At 35.5% G+C, this 15,654-nt stretch overlaps 1 long non-coding RNA gene across 1 annotated transcript; it reads right to left on the bottom strand.

Moving 5' to 3' along the window:
* Nucleotides 1-7,929: 7,929 nt before the first annotated feature.
* Nucleotides 7,930-14,597, bottom strand: LOC145269858 (uncharacterized). The gene is made up of 2 exons (XR_013865271.1): nt 14,023-14,597; nt 7,930-9,081 (listed from the first exon to the last, which is right to left on the bottom strand). It is a non-coding gene; the product is annotated as an uncharacterized LOC145269858 (long non-coding RNA).
* Between the last annotated feature and the right edge of the window lie 1,057 nt (nt 14,598-15,654).

Consider the following 15,654-nt stretch of genomic DNA (forward strand, 5'->3'; position numbering starts at 1 on the left):
CCATTTCCCACCTCTCGGGAGCTGGTCCCCCTTTCCCTCCCCCCCCCTATCTCCACATTAAAAATCGGCCTTGTGCCTAATTTGCTCAGTGGGGAAGCAAATAAATACCATCTGTTCCGGCAGATACTGCAAGCAAAGACCATATGTGGGGTCGCCCCCACATATAAGACCTTGGTCAATGTAGGGGCAACCCTTCATACCAATTGTCACTATCCAGCTCCCCTACTCCCCGGGGAGTTGGTCCCCATTTCCCCTTCACTCCTCACATTAAAAATCGGCCTTGTGCCTAATTTGCTCGGTGGGGGAGCAAATAAATACCATCTGTTCCGGCAGATACTGCAAGCAAAGACCATATGTGGGGGCGACCCCACATATAAGACCTTGGTCAATGTAGGGGAAACCCTTCATACCAATTGTCACTATCCAGCTCCCCTACACCCTGGGGAGTTGGTCCCCATTTCCCCTTCACTCCTCACATTAAAAATCGGCCTTGTGTCTAATTTGCTTGGTGGAGGAGCAAATAAATACCCTGTTGTTCTCTATCTGTTTGCTCCATCTAAATGTTTTCACCCCTCTTTATCATAACACCCTCTCCCTTATTATACCTTGAGCTAGGGGGGGGTAGTTAAAGAGCTCTGATCCAATCAACTGATTAGTCATGTTAACCCCTTACATTAATGAACCCATTTGTACCGTTACACACATTTACACACAGGATCCACAGTCTACGTCACAAGGAACATAGGACAAGTAATAATTTGACTCTTTTCTTTTTATTACATTTATTTTTTCATTCTCCTGCCTGGCATGACTTCTCATTACGTCACCCACGTCTCTAATGTGCTCCTTTTCTCATTTTTATAATCTTTTTTCTTACAGTGACGTCATTTTGCTCATGGCTCAGTGTTTGCATTTCACCACCATGCACACTCTGTTACACATTTCACTGTCGATGCAATTCTCTACCTCTAATAGAGTCAAGTACGTTCAAGGATGGAGTACTGTTGGCACATCTGGGCGGGAGCTGATAGAAAGACTTTCTCCTGCCTTGACGGAGTTCAAAATAGATTTGGTAGCCTAGTGGGAGATGCCCTTTTCTCTTCCCTGCAACCTTTTTCTCACAGAAAAGATGGCTACAAGCCTGTCTCTGTTTTATCGTAATTTTCATGGCAAGTGCTCGTCTGAGCTCCAATCTACAGTCCATCCCTGGCCTGACTTTCACGAAAAACACTCGTCTAGCTGAAACATCTATCAATAATTCCCCCACTCTTTATCTGTACCTAAATCTAAATGTAGATTCCATGAACAAAGTTTCTTTCTTAAAAATGTATGCTTGTGAAACTCTGTTCAGTTTTCCAACATGGTCATCTTCAAGTCTAACACTAACAAGTTTTTGATGAGTCATCCTTTTAAGTAATCTAATTTACTAAATTTTCACTATTAACGATTACTATACCTTCCTATTGACTACTGTATACTCATTAACCATTATCCTTCAGTGGCCTCCAGGCCTTGATAAGTGGTGATTTCTTTGTAAAAAAAAAAAAAATAAATATTAGAAGGCATTAGAAAGGGTAAGATTTTTCAATGTCAAAAGATTTTTTCTCAGCAGGTTGAACCAGTTTCTCCAGAGGAAGAAGTGTCTAGGAAATATTAAATTCATAAGCAGGGAGATGCAACATTTCATTGATGGGACAGATGTGGAAGCTTGGATGACAGTTCGCGACCTATTAGGTTGGCGACTATCTTTTGACCCCTGTCCAGGGGCGAGAGACTAGTAGCAGGTGCACCAGCCCGAATGTGACAGCAATAATCCATATGTGGGCGAATAGTGGCCTTGTAGAGGTACAGGATACTTTTAGGTGTAAGTAACTTTCTAGCATGATAGAGAGAGCCCACCTTTCTTGCAGCAGCTCTGGCAATGTTCTCAATATATCTGTTCCAACTCATGTTCCCTGTGAATGTTAAGCCGAGGAGTTTGAAAGAAGTATTTTCAGGTAATGTATCTTTAGTCATAGCTATTGGTGGTTGCTTCTCACATATAACATGTGGTATTCCCAAATGGTCACTCATTATTTCTCAGCAATAAATTGGTTGCTTTTTAACCTTAAAACTACAAGTCAGTTCAAGAATAATACAAAGAATCATAAAGAATAAGGTGATTAGGGCATGAGATTGTCCAAGACAGAATCCACAACAGCCAGAGGAAGAAACATCAGTTACAGACCAAAATCTCAAACAACTCCTTCTGCCTGGAAAGTATATCACTGAGTGATGACAAAACTCGCAACCAAGAATACCTGGATATCTATATCATATAAACAAGAATTTAAAGACGTCAAATCTAACATGAACTCGTCCAAAACAGTATTGACAACAGCTAACACTCAAGATGAGAGCAGTAGTCTGAATACCAATAATATGAATAAATTAGGTTTTTAATTATTTTTTACAGTAATATTGTGGGGTCTGAGTTCGTGCTTAACATTTATAAAAAAACAGAAATAGATTTCACTTGTAATTTACTCATATCAGTAATATTGTGGAGTTTAATTTACTTATTCAAATTTTTCGGTTGAACTGGCAAGGGAGACAATAAAATCTCAACAAATAATTTCTTCTAAGAAAAAAAAAAAACAGATTCGTTTACATCTTGAAACATAGCTCAGTGGTAGAGCATTCAGCTACAGATCGAATGATCCCATATACACCATTCTTTAAAAGTATTTTCTTATTGACGAATTCAATTAACGTAAAAGAAGTACCATTTAAAATCACTGCAAATTATTTCTTTGCCTATTTTAAAACTAAATATTAATCAGAAGTGACTTTTCCAGGGAATTCGTCGTCAAGTCCAATTATCAGCTGACATGATGTTGTAAACAAACACAGACAGAATTTGATGAACAACGTTATCATTATAATTAAAAAAAATTTTTTTTTGGTGAATTATTCCACTGGGCAAATTATTCCTCGTAATATATAATATTCAATAGAGAATTGGTTCTATAATCACACATACATAATCTGTATAAATTAAAATATCATGTTCAAGTTTATTGTATGGCCAAGCAATGCCATACAATACACCTATGCACCATCCTGTTAGTATCAGAATAATAATAAACTATCTAGGCCGAGATAGGCTAATCTATATTCTTAAATAACATCTTTCTGCAAATGCTGATCATCTCAACAGATTATTTCTGTGGTATTCGTACGATATTTACTTTCTATTCTTATAGTTTACAAATTTTCAAATTGACTCAACAAAAATAACACTTACATTTTTTCTGCTCCTTCAAACTATTAGCACGCAAAATGTTTTCCATAAACCTTTAGTCCACTGTAATTGTCTGTATTTTTGAGATGAGGTGTTTTCATTGATTGATATTGTCGGACTGACTTCCTCATCTTGGTTGTTATAGTCACAACGTTTCAGCCGTTTTGCCCTCCGGCCTTCGTCAGGTGTTTTGTATCGAACTGGGGAACCGTTTGTTAGGAGTCTTGAACCCAACCCTTTATTATTATTACAACATATGGCCGAGTGGTCCTAGACGTTGTATCAAAGTTTACACTTACCCAAAGGTGCTGAGTTCAATCCTGAATGAAGGCAGTGAAAAGGTAACATTCAAAACAGAGAATCAGCAACTATGTCCCAGAGCCTAGCTGGAGTCCGAACACGGTACCCCCGTAATAATAATAAAGGGTTGGGTTCGAGACTCCTAACAAACGGTTCCCCAGTTCGATACAAGGCCGGAGGGCAAAATGGCTGAAACGTTGTGACGATAACAACCAAGATGAGGAAGTCATTCCAACAATCTCAATCAACTTTACTCCACTGTCTCAATCCTTCTGCGCAAAGTTTGTATACTATGTGAGGTACCTATGATTTGTCCCAATCTTCAAGTGCAACATTATTGTTCTCTCTAACGGACCCAAATGTTGTAGAGACGGTTGCAAAGGAAATTAGAACTTTGACACAAACTTTCCAGGTGAAAGAAAAAGTTATAATATTTTCTTTGCTTACCACACAAGTTACTGACACGTATTTAACACCAGTATGTTCTCTCTTTCTGACCACCACTTTGGACGGATGTAAATACATGGCACCAGGAAGAGCTGGCTGCAATACACGGTACGAGACAGAATTGGTTGTTAATACATGGCACCAGACACAGCTGGCTAAAATACACGGCACTAGAAAGAGCTGGTTGTTAATACATGGCAACAGACACAGCTGGCTCTCAATACACGGCACCAAACACAACCAGCTGTTAATACACGGCACCAAACACAGCTGGCTGTCAATACACGGCACCAAACACAGCTGGCTATCACTTGAAAGTGTAAGAAAAGCCGTTGTATGCTTGCTGAGTGTAAATTAACCATGCACATCATTTTCTTCTCTTTTTCATTCTCCGTCTGATCTCTATGCTATAACCATTCTGCTCTATGATTTCAAACCGATGTTATGGCTTAAAATGCTGACGTCATCATGTGATTTTAATGCTAAAAAAGCATACAATATGCAAAATAAAATGTTTTGCCAAATCATCAAGTTTATTCTGTTTTCTTTCAAAATAAATTTATCATAAACCGAACGCATTAGGATTATTCAAGTATTTCCAGTTTGATGTTTCCGCATTCATTGTATGACTTGTTGTAGCGATCGGAATTGCTTTCATCAGCTGCAATAAATTAAAAAGATGTTTTGGGTTTGTTTTACTGTACACATAGATTCGAAAAAGTTGTCAAAAAAACAAAACAAAAAAACAAATATATAACAAATAAATGCTATCAAAGGCAAGATAAGTTACTTTTCTACCTAAATGAATAATTTTCGAGTATTTTTATTTAATGTAACATGTTTATTCAGCTCAAAAAATATATAGTGTTTACCGATATATTTGAAAATTTGAAATGGATCCAGACTCTCTGTTGAACACGGTAAGTTTGGGAATACGAGTTAAAAATAACAAAATATACAAAATACTGTTAGAAACTCGCTCAATATATGTTACCGTAACATAAGCTGACATATATTTGCTGGGTTTCTAACAGTATTTTGTATAGTTTTTTTATTATTAACTAGTTTTCCCAACTTACCATGTTCAACAGAGAGTCTGGCGGCATTTAAAATTTTTCAATACATTGGTAAACACTATATCTTTCGAGCTGAATAAACATGTTACATTAAATAAAAAAACTAAAAAATTATCCAGTTAGGTAAAAACGTAACTTATCTTGCATTTGATAACATTTATTTGTTATATATTTGTTTTTTGACAACTTTTTCGAATCTGTGTACAGTAATAAAAACCCGATTTATTTTTAAATTTCAAGAATAAATAACTTTATCAACTGAGATCTCAGAGGAAATGCACATCAGACTGAAAAAAACTTGTTTAGGAATAAGAATACTCTGGTCAGCTGCAACTCATAAATTAAAGAGTTAAAAGAAATTTATGGAGTGAATAACTTTACTGATTGAGATCTCAAATGAAATGTACATCAATAATATCATCATAAACTGTCTAGGCTCAAGTTATATTCGTTGCCCCCACAACGTAAATACCCCTGACAAACCCGACAAGCAGCTAAATCCCACCCCTACACAGTAGAGATCCATAGATGTAAGAGAGCTTGCTACTCTAGTATTTTCTTCCCTAGAACCGCTAGACTATGGAATTCCCTTCCGGGTTGCTGCTTCCCCAACTGTACGGACATGCAGAAGTTCAAGTGTAATGTGAACCAACATCTTGCTGCCCAACTCCCTATATAGTACCCCAGTAGCTTATGTCCCTGATAGTAGCCCCCTACATCAAAGTGGCAATGTGCTTTGTTGGGGTGAAAATGTAATAAAAAAAATAGCATCTCTGCTGGCTGCAGTGTAGCATTCTTGTTTCATGACAATCAGCAAAATCGCACTCCTTCACTGTAGTGGTCCCCAAATGCTGGAAAGCTTTCTACTTTTTTCAAACAGCTTCCCCTTTGAATTCCCCCTTTGTTTCCAGTATCCATAACTAAACCACCATGCAGAAATTTAAATGAAATGTGAGCAAACATCTCGCTGCACAACTCCCCACTTAGGGTGCTTCTATAAATCTGACCCCTAATAACGGTTACCCTTTTACATCTCAGTGTTCTAATGAACTTGCTGTACTTCTATGCCTTCAACATGATTACCCTGACAAACTCGACTTGCAGCAAAATTCCATCACTTCACTGTTAGAGATTCTCGGATGTCAGAAAAAGTATTTTCTTTCCTCGTACTGTTTGCCTTTCTCGTTTTTCTGATTGTACTAATATGCAGAAATTTAAATGTAATTTGAACAAACATCTTGCTGCACAACTTCCCACTTAGGGTATTTCTATAAATCTGGCTACTAATTAGCAGTAGCCTTTACAACTTAATTGCAATGTCCCTTGTTTGGGATGAATAAGGGTCCTTTTTGGGGAAGCTCTTGAGTTCCTTACACTTAAAAGCTTTTCACCAGTATTTTCTTATCCTTGTGGGGATTTCAAAATGTCAGCACATATCAACTTGGTTCAGATTGACAGAAAAAAGCTTTTGAAAACAGCCAAGAAATTTGTAAAAAAATTGCACAGGAGCGGAGAGGAATGGTCACCATCCACGATGAAGGCAGAAAAAATAATTGTCGAAAACAAAAAGGACAATTAATGTTTTTTTTTCTAATGAAATATATAATAATAATGGCAAGCAAGCAACAGTAAACGTAGTCACTAGTTTTGTCTTCTCTGCGCCAGACTCTCGAACCAAAGGTTCTCAAGTCCTTTGCCACCCTTACTCAAGGCACGCTTCTATGCTGGTCTATCTTCAGCTAGCTCCTTCCGCACATTCACATCGATGCCAAGAGCAATCAGATCCCGTTTGGCCACGTCTGTAAAGCACAGCACCGGGCGACCGCGGCTTCTTGATCCATTTACCAGTTTGCTGTAGAGAATATCCTTAGGGAAACGGCCATTCGGCATTCTGCGCAGGTGTCCAAGCCATCTTATTGGTCGGATCTTGAGTGTCTGGAACAAGGAGCGGCTGCTGACATGTCTTAACACCTCTTCGTTGGAATATAAAAGTTAATAGAAATAAATGACTATTAAAGGGAACAATTAATATTTTACAAAATGACAAGAATTCAATGTTAAAAAAAATAGAATACGTTTTAAAAAAGCGAATAACTATTAATAAAAAAAGGGAAGAAAGGAATTTAAGCAAAGACTATGCTGTATTCTAATAAATCTTCCTTTCCAAATGGAAAAACAGGAGAAACAATGAATTAACATTTTGTTCTTTTGCCCGTGATATTATTGTCCATTCCACAACACGTACGCTTATTCTTTCAAAGACTATGCTGTATTCTAATAAATCTTGAATCTTGATACCTTATAAAGGTGTCTTTTAAAATCACAGCTAAAATGTAACTGCCGAAAATTTGACTACCACAGGGTCAAAGTTCAAAAGATTTTACCTTTGCGGTCTCTAGCAAACTATTCAGCCAATTTTAGGTCTAAACATTTGAAATTTTACATAAAGGGTATTCAGACATGCAGCAAGCTTTTTAATCAGGTTTTGGGCGAAAATTTTGGCTGCCAAGAGGTCAAAGTTGAAAGAGTTGACCTTTGCAGATTCTATCAAACGCCTCCACCAATTTTGCGTCTAAACACTTTAAATTTAAGATGTAGATTACCTGGAAATGAGTCAATCTTTTTAATATATATATATATATATATATATATATATATATATATATATATATATATATATACGAGCAAACAGTTAATAAAACATGTTAAAAAACACTTTGAAACTATTTGGCTTTATCGAGCTTTTACATCTGGCTGAGATAACTTTATAAATATTAATTCTTTAATATTTATATTATATTTTAATTTCACCATCTTGGACCATTTTGGTAAATTTAATTGTAATTTTTATTTTATATATATATACACACATGCAGTTATGAACAGTACATAGGGCCCAAGTAATGCTGGTCTGAACAGCTAGTATAAAAGGAAAGAAAGAAAGGAATTTAAACGATCTTCCTTTCCGAATAGAAACAATGAATTAACATTTTGTTCTTTTGCACAAGACATTATTGTCCATTCCACTACAGGTAAATCTCGATATTTTGTGAATGTGTCTTTTAAAATCACAGCTAAAATGTAACTGCTAATTTGTGAAATGCAAAGGAAAACATTTTCCTCTTCTATCCCTGAGATGCGAACAGTAGTCTGAAGAATCCTAATAACGCGAATAAATCAGGTATGTTTTTTATTTGTCCGCAAATGTCTCGTTAAATTAGAATTACTCGTGAATTTTGCTCCACATTCTTTGCACAAATAAGGCTTCTGTTTGCTATGCGTTGCAACATGTCGCGTTAAATGAGAGTTTCGTAAAAATGACGAGCCGCACACGTGACAAGAATAAGTTTTCTCCCCGGTGTGCGTTTGGATGTGTTTCTTTAGATTTGAACTGTTTGCAAACGCACATTCACAAATGATACATGAATATGGTTTCAATCCTGTGTGTGTTCGTAAATGTAGATTTAAATGCGAATTTGTTGTGAAAACCGATTCGCACAACTGACAAGAATAAGGTTTTTCACCGGTGTGTGTCCGAATGTGACGTGTTAGATTTGAACTGCTTGCGAATGACGTTTCGCAGATCTGACAAGAATACGGTTTTGATCCCGTGTGTGTTCGCATGTGACCTTTTAAATTGGAACTGTTCGAAAATGTCATCGAACATATTTCACACGAATATGATTTTGTTTTGACTTTTGTTGCCATTTCTTTTCTTAAATCTTGTCGCATTGATCAATCCATTTGTTTTCTACTGGAATAATTATCTGCAAATGGGAAAAAATTGCACAAATATTTCACACGGATTCGATTAGGTTCTTTTTATTCAATTTATTTTAAATTGGAACTGTTTAAAATGTTTCGCACAAATATGATTTCGTTTTGACTTTTGGTGCCATCTCTATTCTGAAGTCTGATCTTTTCAAAAACCTTGCACTATTGATCAATCCATTTGTTTTCTACAGGAATAATTATCTGCAAATGAAAAATAAACACTTTTTATAAAAATAATAACACATAATAATAAATAAAAACATTAGTATTTTTATTTTACTGTTCGAAAATGTCGTTGCACACATATTTCGCATGAATACGATTTCGTTTTTAATTTTGTTGGCATCTCTTTTCTTACATGTGATATTTACAGATATGTTGCACCATTGATCAATCTACAGGAACAACTATATGCAGATTAGAAATAAATATTAATAAACACATTTTATTTTACAAAAAAAAAACAATTGTTTGAAAATTTAAACCCGCATGAGTATGTATTTCCATTTGTATTTTGTTTTCTGAAAGATTAGTAAAAGTTAGTGTCCCCAATAATGTTGAGTGTCCCTAATGATGCCCAGTTAAACAGAGCTGAAATGGAATAGATAAGGAAATACCAAAGTTTTATATGTGTATGACACCCAGTATGCAAGTCTCCTAGACCTTTTTCTCACAATTTCCCTTGAGCTATGTTCATCCTCTGTTCTACCTCCACTGGAATCTTCCAACCACTCAATTGTCTCAGTCAAGATAAAAACAAAATGTAATAAGTCTTCTGACGTACCTCTCCATCGTACAGTATATCAATACTCTATGTCTGACTGGAATAGCTTACGTACATTTATATCAGATCTATCTCTGCATTCCATGTCTATAAAGAATATGTCCCCTATAGTATCAGACCTAATGGAATAGTTAATTGTAGATATAACATATGTGGGAACAGAAAAACGGAAGTAGGAAACATAGAACTGACTGACATATTTTAGAGTGCTGTTTAAAATGTCTCGTAGTTTTTTTTACAATACTCATTTCAAAGTTATATTTCGTTGCATTTGAGAAAAAATTCAGCTTTTGTAACAGTTCTGATATTGCAGCATCTCTGATAATTCCCTGCACTTCACATTCATGAAATAAAATTATCATCATCATGATTGTCACTCGAATTGAGTATCTTGATTTTCAAAAGCTTTTTTCATGAATTCTCACATGAAAAGACAGTCCAATTCGAGATCCACACATCTTAACACAATTCGGGCGTATGTTATTGTTTGGCAATCCTGTACGTTGCTGATTTTCGGGATGCACTATTCTTGCTGCGCTCAACTCTTCAGTGCTTCTCTCCAGAATGTGCTGCTGTCATTGCGCACAGAAATCACTTTTTCCAATGCTTCCAATGCAACAGATGTACTGAGACTAAAACCAGTTTCAGGACTGCCAGCAACTGCTGTAAAAGAGTAATAAAGAACGCGAGTTATGTGCTCAGTCCGTCAAGTCCAAAGTAGCTGAGCAACGGCTTGGTTCCCACCAGTTTTGGCAAATAACAAACAGGGTCCTGAACAGAAGTGTATGCTCTATCCCAACCATCATCAATGGGCCTGAGATACTATCGTAAGCATCAGACAAAGCCAAACTCTTTGGCAAGAACTTGCAGATAATTCTACCCTATGCGATTAGGGGCACCAACCCTCCTGCATTTCCTTGTGTCTGAAAACATTCTATGGGACATACAAATATCTGTGCGTGGTGTTGCTAAGCTAATCAAAAACCTTGATTCCAGTAAAGCAACTGGTCTTGACGGCATTCCTATTATAGTGCTGAAATAGCTTCAACCAGAACTAGCTCCAATACTTACAAAGCTGTTTAAGCATTGTCTTAAGGAGAATTGCTTCTCAACACCCTGGAAAATTCATCAGTAAGGCTCAGTATTAAAATATTCAGGTGATCGATCATCTCCCTCTCAGTGCAGACAATAAGTCTTCCGTGCGTCATAAGTTGCTGGAAAAATAGAGAAATAGCCAACCACCACGGCAAAAATAACCTCCTCACTGACATGCAATATGGTTTCCATTCTGCTAGATTTACAGCAGATGTGCTAACAGTTATACTCATAGGATTAGTGAATCTCTCGATGGAGGCTTCTTTTCTAGGGCAATTGCCCTTGACATATCAAAGGCCTTTGATAGGGTATGGCATAAAAGTCCACTCCACAAAATCTCCAGCTACAGTATAGCTAAAAATGTCTTTTCAATTATTAAATCATTTCCCTCTGATAGGTTCATAAGAGAGTAGTGGTTGATGGGCAGAAATCAGAAGCTCACAGCATTAATGCTGGAGTCCCTCAGGGGTCCATTCTGGGCCCAACTCTCTTCCTGATCTATATCAATTATCTCCCAAATTACATCCTAAGATCATTCGTAGACATTTATGCTGACAACACTTCCATCTATGGCAATATTTCAAACAACCACAATCTCAGATTCTCTGATCTTGATCATGTGGTGCAATGGGGAAAGAGGTAGCTGGTTACTTTTAATGCATCTCAAACCAAGTTTCTATCTTTAAATCATCAACGCTCTGATCCCTGTCTGGCACCAATTGAAATGAATGGCTCTTGTCTTGGGGAGGCTCTATGTTTTGACAAGCTTCTGGGCCTGGCCTTTACCCCTGATCTGTAATGTAATACGTACATTAAATCCTTTGCCAAAGCTGCTGGAAAAATGATGGGATCATTCTACCGCTCCAGAATATATCTTACTGCTGATGCAATTCTCTATCTATATAAGAACAAGTATGTCCAAAGATGAAGTACTGTTGCCACATTTAGGCAGGAGCTGCTAGAAATACCTTATCTTACCTTGACAAAGTCCAAAATAGACTTCATAGCTTAGTAGGGGATGCCCTTTTCTCTTCCCTGCAACCTCTTTCCCACAAGAGACATTACTTTATTATTTTCATGGCAAGTACGTGTCTGAGTTCCAATCTATGGTTCCCTCCTTGCCAGACTTTCATGAAAAACCCTCATCTATCTGAAACCACTATCAATAATTCCCCCCCACTTTTTATCTGTGCATAAACCTAAACATAGATTCCACGAACAAAGCTTCTTTAGAACTGCACGCCTGTTAAACTCAGTTGGAAAGCAGGAAAATGGAACAGACTACAATATGGTCATCTTCAAGTCCAACATAAACAAGTTCTTGATCAGCCATCCCCTTAAGTAATTCAGTTTACTATTTTTCCACTATTAAGGATTACTATATGTTCCATTGACTACCATACACTCATTAACACTTATCCTCGAGTGGGTGTCAGGCCTTGATAAGTGGAGACTCGTTTGTAAAAAAAAAAAAATACCATCATTATGTGCATTTCAAGGAAATTTAAACAAATTTTATTTTTACTTCTGTCGAATAAATGCAAGAAAAAAAATAAAGCATGAAAAATAAAGTTAAACAAATTTTATAAATTCTTTAGTAAAATTTTACAACGTGCCCCAGCGTATTATAAACACCCCCAACCTCCCCATGTTAAGAACAGCTTTCAGAATAAACACTCCCAACCCTGAAAGCCGTTCTTAACATGGGGAGGTTGGGGGAGAGGGGTTATTCCGAAAGCTGTTCTTAGCATGGGGTGGTTGGTTGGGGGTGCTTATACTAATGGTGAGGCAGGTTGTAAAAATTTACCCAATTTTTATTTTATATTAATTTTTTTCTTGACAAATAGTTTAAAAAAAACAAACTTTTAAAACAACTTTTATTTTTAAGTAAAATTTAGTTTTAAGTTAAAATGAAAAATATTTTCTGTAGAATGAATGCATACGATGATGCAAAGGATTTTGCCAAATTGATTTATGTTTCATCGATTATGCGTAGGGAAGAGATTTTCTGAAGTACCACAACAACATGGCACAGTGTAAAAGTGACATTGAAAAGACTAAAAGGTAAATGTTTACTTTAACTGCAACAGAAATTTGATTGTTTATAGGTTTTCGGGGTCACTGACAACAAATCTAATATTCAAACCCGTCGCAAATTTACCGTTTGCATGGTATTAACCCCCTGAACCCTCGCATTATTTTGTGCCAACTCACCGCCATCGTTTATGCTATTTTTGCGTTCGCACATGGACGCACGTAGTAAGGTGACTTGTCACATTGCGGAAGAATTTTTTAGCAGACATTTAAAATAAGAAAGTTTTCAAAAACAAAAAAAAAAATATGGTCGCCCCTGCCCCTCCACCGCCCTACTCCCCAATGTAAACAGAATTTTTGTGAAAAATTAAACAGTTCTTAGTGCTCGGTGTATATCGGCACGTTACTTATAGAAGAACGGTAAATTAAACTGCAAAAGCACCTGTTAAATGTTGTACAAGTTCTATAATTGAATACCCCCCCCCTGAAAAAAAAGAAGCTTTTGTAAACTGCTCGTGAAAGCTTAATTTTCTGGTGCTAATGCAGAGTGATCCGTGCTATTTGGGTTTGTATTACTGTACACATAGATTCGAAAAAGTTGTCAAAAAAAACAAACATATAACATAAATGTTATCAAAGGTAAGATAAGTTACTTTTCTACCAAACTGGATATATTTTTTTTGTTTTTATTCAATGTAACATATTTATTCAGCTCGAAAAACATGCAGTGTTTACCGATGTATTGGAAAATTCAAAATGGTGCCCGACACTCTCTTTAACATGGTAAGTTTGGGAAAAGGTGTTATAAATAATAAACTAGACAAAATACTATTAAAAAACATCGAATATATGTCAACTTATGTCATGGTAACATATAATGAGAGAATTTCTAACAGTATTTTGTCTAGTTTATTATTTATAACATCTTTTCCTGAACTTACCGTGTTAAAGAGAGTGTCGGGCGCCATTTTGAATTTTCCAATACATCGATAAACACTGTATGGTTTCGAGCTGAATAAACATGTTACATTGAATAAAAACACGAAAAATATATCCAGTAAGGTAGAAAAGTAACTTATCTTGCCTTTGATAACATTTATTTGTTATATATTTGTTTTGGTGTTTTTTGACAACGTTTTCGAATCTATGTGTACAGTAATACAAACCCAAATATTATAATTTATGTGGGGTGGGGGAGCTGAGATTAATAAAATTCAATTAATACTTACTTTTTTGTTAAACAATAAAATAACATTCGAATGACTTATCTACTTTATAGATCGAGGCGCAATATTATTATTGTTCAGTTTGAGCAATATTTTTTTTAGAAGTGAAAATCCCAACATATTACTCGGGTAAGTAGGTTCGCAGAAAATTCGAGATTCGAGAAAAACCAAAGGAAATGATTTTGCAATATTGCTCGTCCTTTTCTTGGTTACAGTGGAAATTATTATTACTTAATTATTTTGGTTATAGTCAGCTAACGCACGTCCTAATTTTCTGCGGAGCGTTATCGGAAGCGGTGACAAACCAAATCAGTTCCTTATGATGTTTGAAATCTTTATTTTGAGTTCAATAATTTCATTTATCATTTTGATTTACATAATTTTGTTTTATACCTTCAGAAACAAATATTTATTATATAAATTTAAATAAAAAAACATTTTATTTTTTAAATAATAATAAAAAAAAAATGATTGAAATTGTAACAGTTACAGAGAACTATTTTTTCTAGTGAAATGGCTCTTGGCTCTCCCCTGAGTTCTTCGGTCACAGGCTGACCTATCAGTTAACAGGGCGCATTGATTCATCTGCTCGTTAAAAAGAGTTGAGGGAACGTCAGTCAGTCAGGACAGACCTTTAAAAAAAAAAAAAAAAAAATGCATACACAAACACAAAATTAATTTAAAAAAAAAAAATGCATACACAAACACAAAATTAATTTAAAAAAAAAAAAAATGCATACACAAACACACAGACAACTGTTTATTAATTGTAAATATGGTTTTGATTCTTAAACGCTGGGGATTTATTAGTTAGTTTAAGATCCATAGAGTGAATGAGGTATTTTGGTAAATGTTGCCAGTCAAGAGTAAGACTCCAAAGTCTACATTTATTACTTTTTAATCACTTTAGTCACAAAGACCCTGAACGCTTCCCCTCCCCAATTTCTTGTGGGGCCTTGTGCCTAATTTTGTTGTTTGATAATCTTTTGTTTTTTTTACAAAATTTTAAAAGCAATAAAATATATAAACAGGACAGACCTTCGGCACAGAACACCTCTTCTCTCGTCCCCTGATCACTGCTATAAGCTGGGGACAACACAGTACTGATTGACCGATGGCTCAAAAAGAACTTTCTGTTCCTTCTTCATTTTTTTGGTGTCCGACTTGTCAGTTCCTGCTTACCAATAAATATTCTAAATTGTAATTGTTAAAAAGAAGTTTGTTGTTCTTTTGTACTGTGTTCTTTAAATATATTTTATTAGAAAGGTAAAACAATTACCTTTCCTAAAAAGTGTTTAAAAATTATGTCATAAACATATTTCTTATAAAATTTCAAATAAAATAAAACCTTTTATTTTTTTAAAATATTTTGTTATTATAAAAATGCAAATTAAGATTGTTTTATTTTTATCTTTTTATAATTGTTAATTTTTATTGTATACTTTTCAATGGTGTCCTTTATATTTTATTTCAATAAATCGCTTCACAATAGAAATATTGAAGAACAATAACAGGGAAGAAACTGATTTGCTTTGTCACCGTTTCCAGTAGCACTCTGCAAAAAAGTAAGAAATATGTTAGCTGAATATAACTCTTATTTTATTTATTTGCAATCACGCATGTTCACTCATTTGA

This window comes from Euprymna scolopes, chromosome 45 (genome assembly GCF_053919585.1).
Source record: "Euprymna scolopes isolate OS-2025 chromosome 45, ASM5391958v1, whole genome shotgun sequence".
Classification (NCBI taxonomy): Eukaryota; Metazoa; Mollusca; class Cephalopoda; order Sepiida; family Sepiolidae; genus Euprymna; species Euprymna scolopes.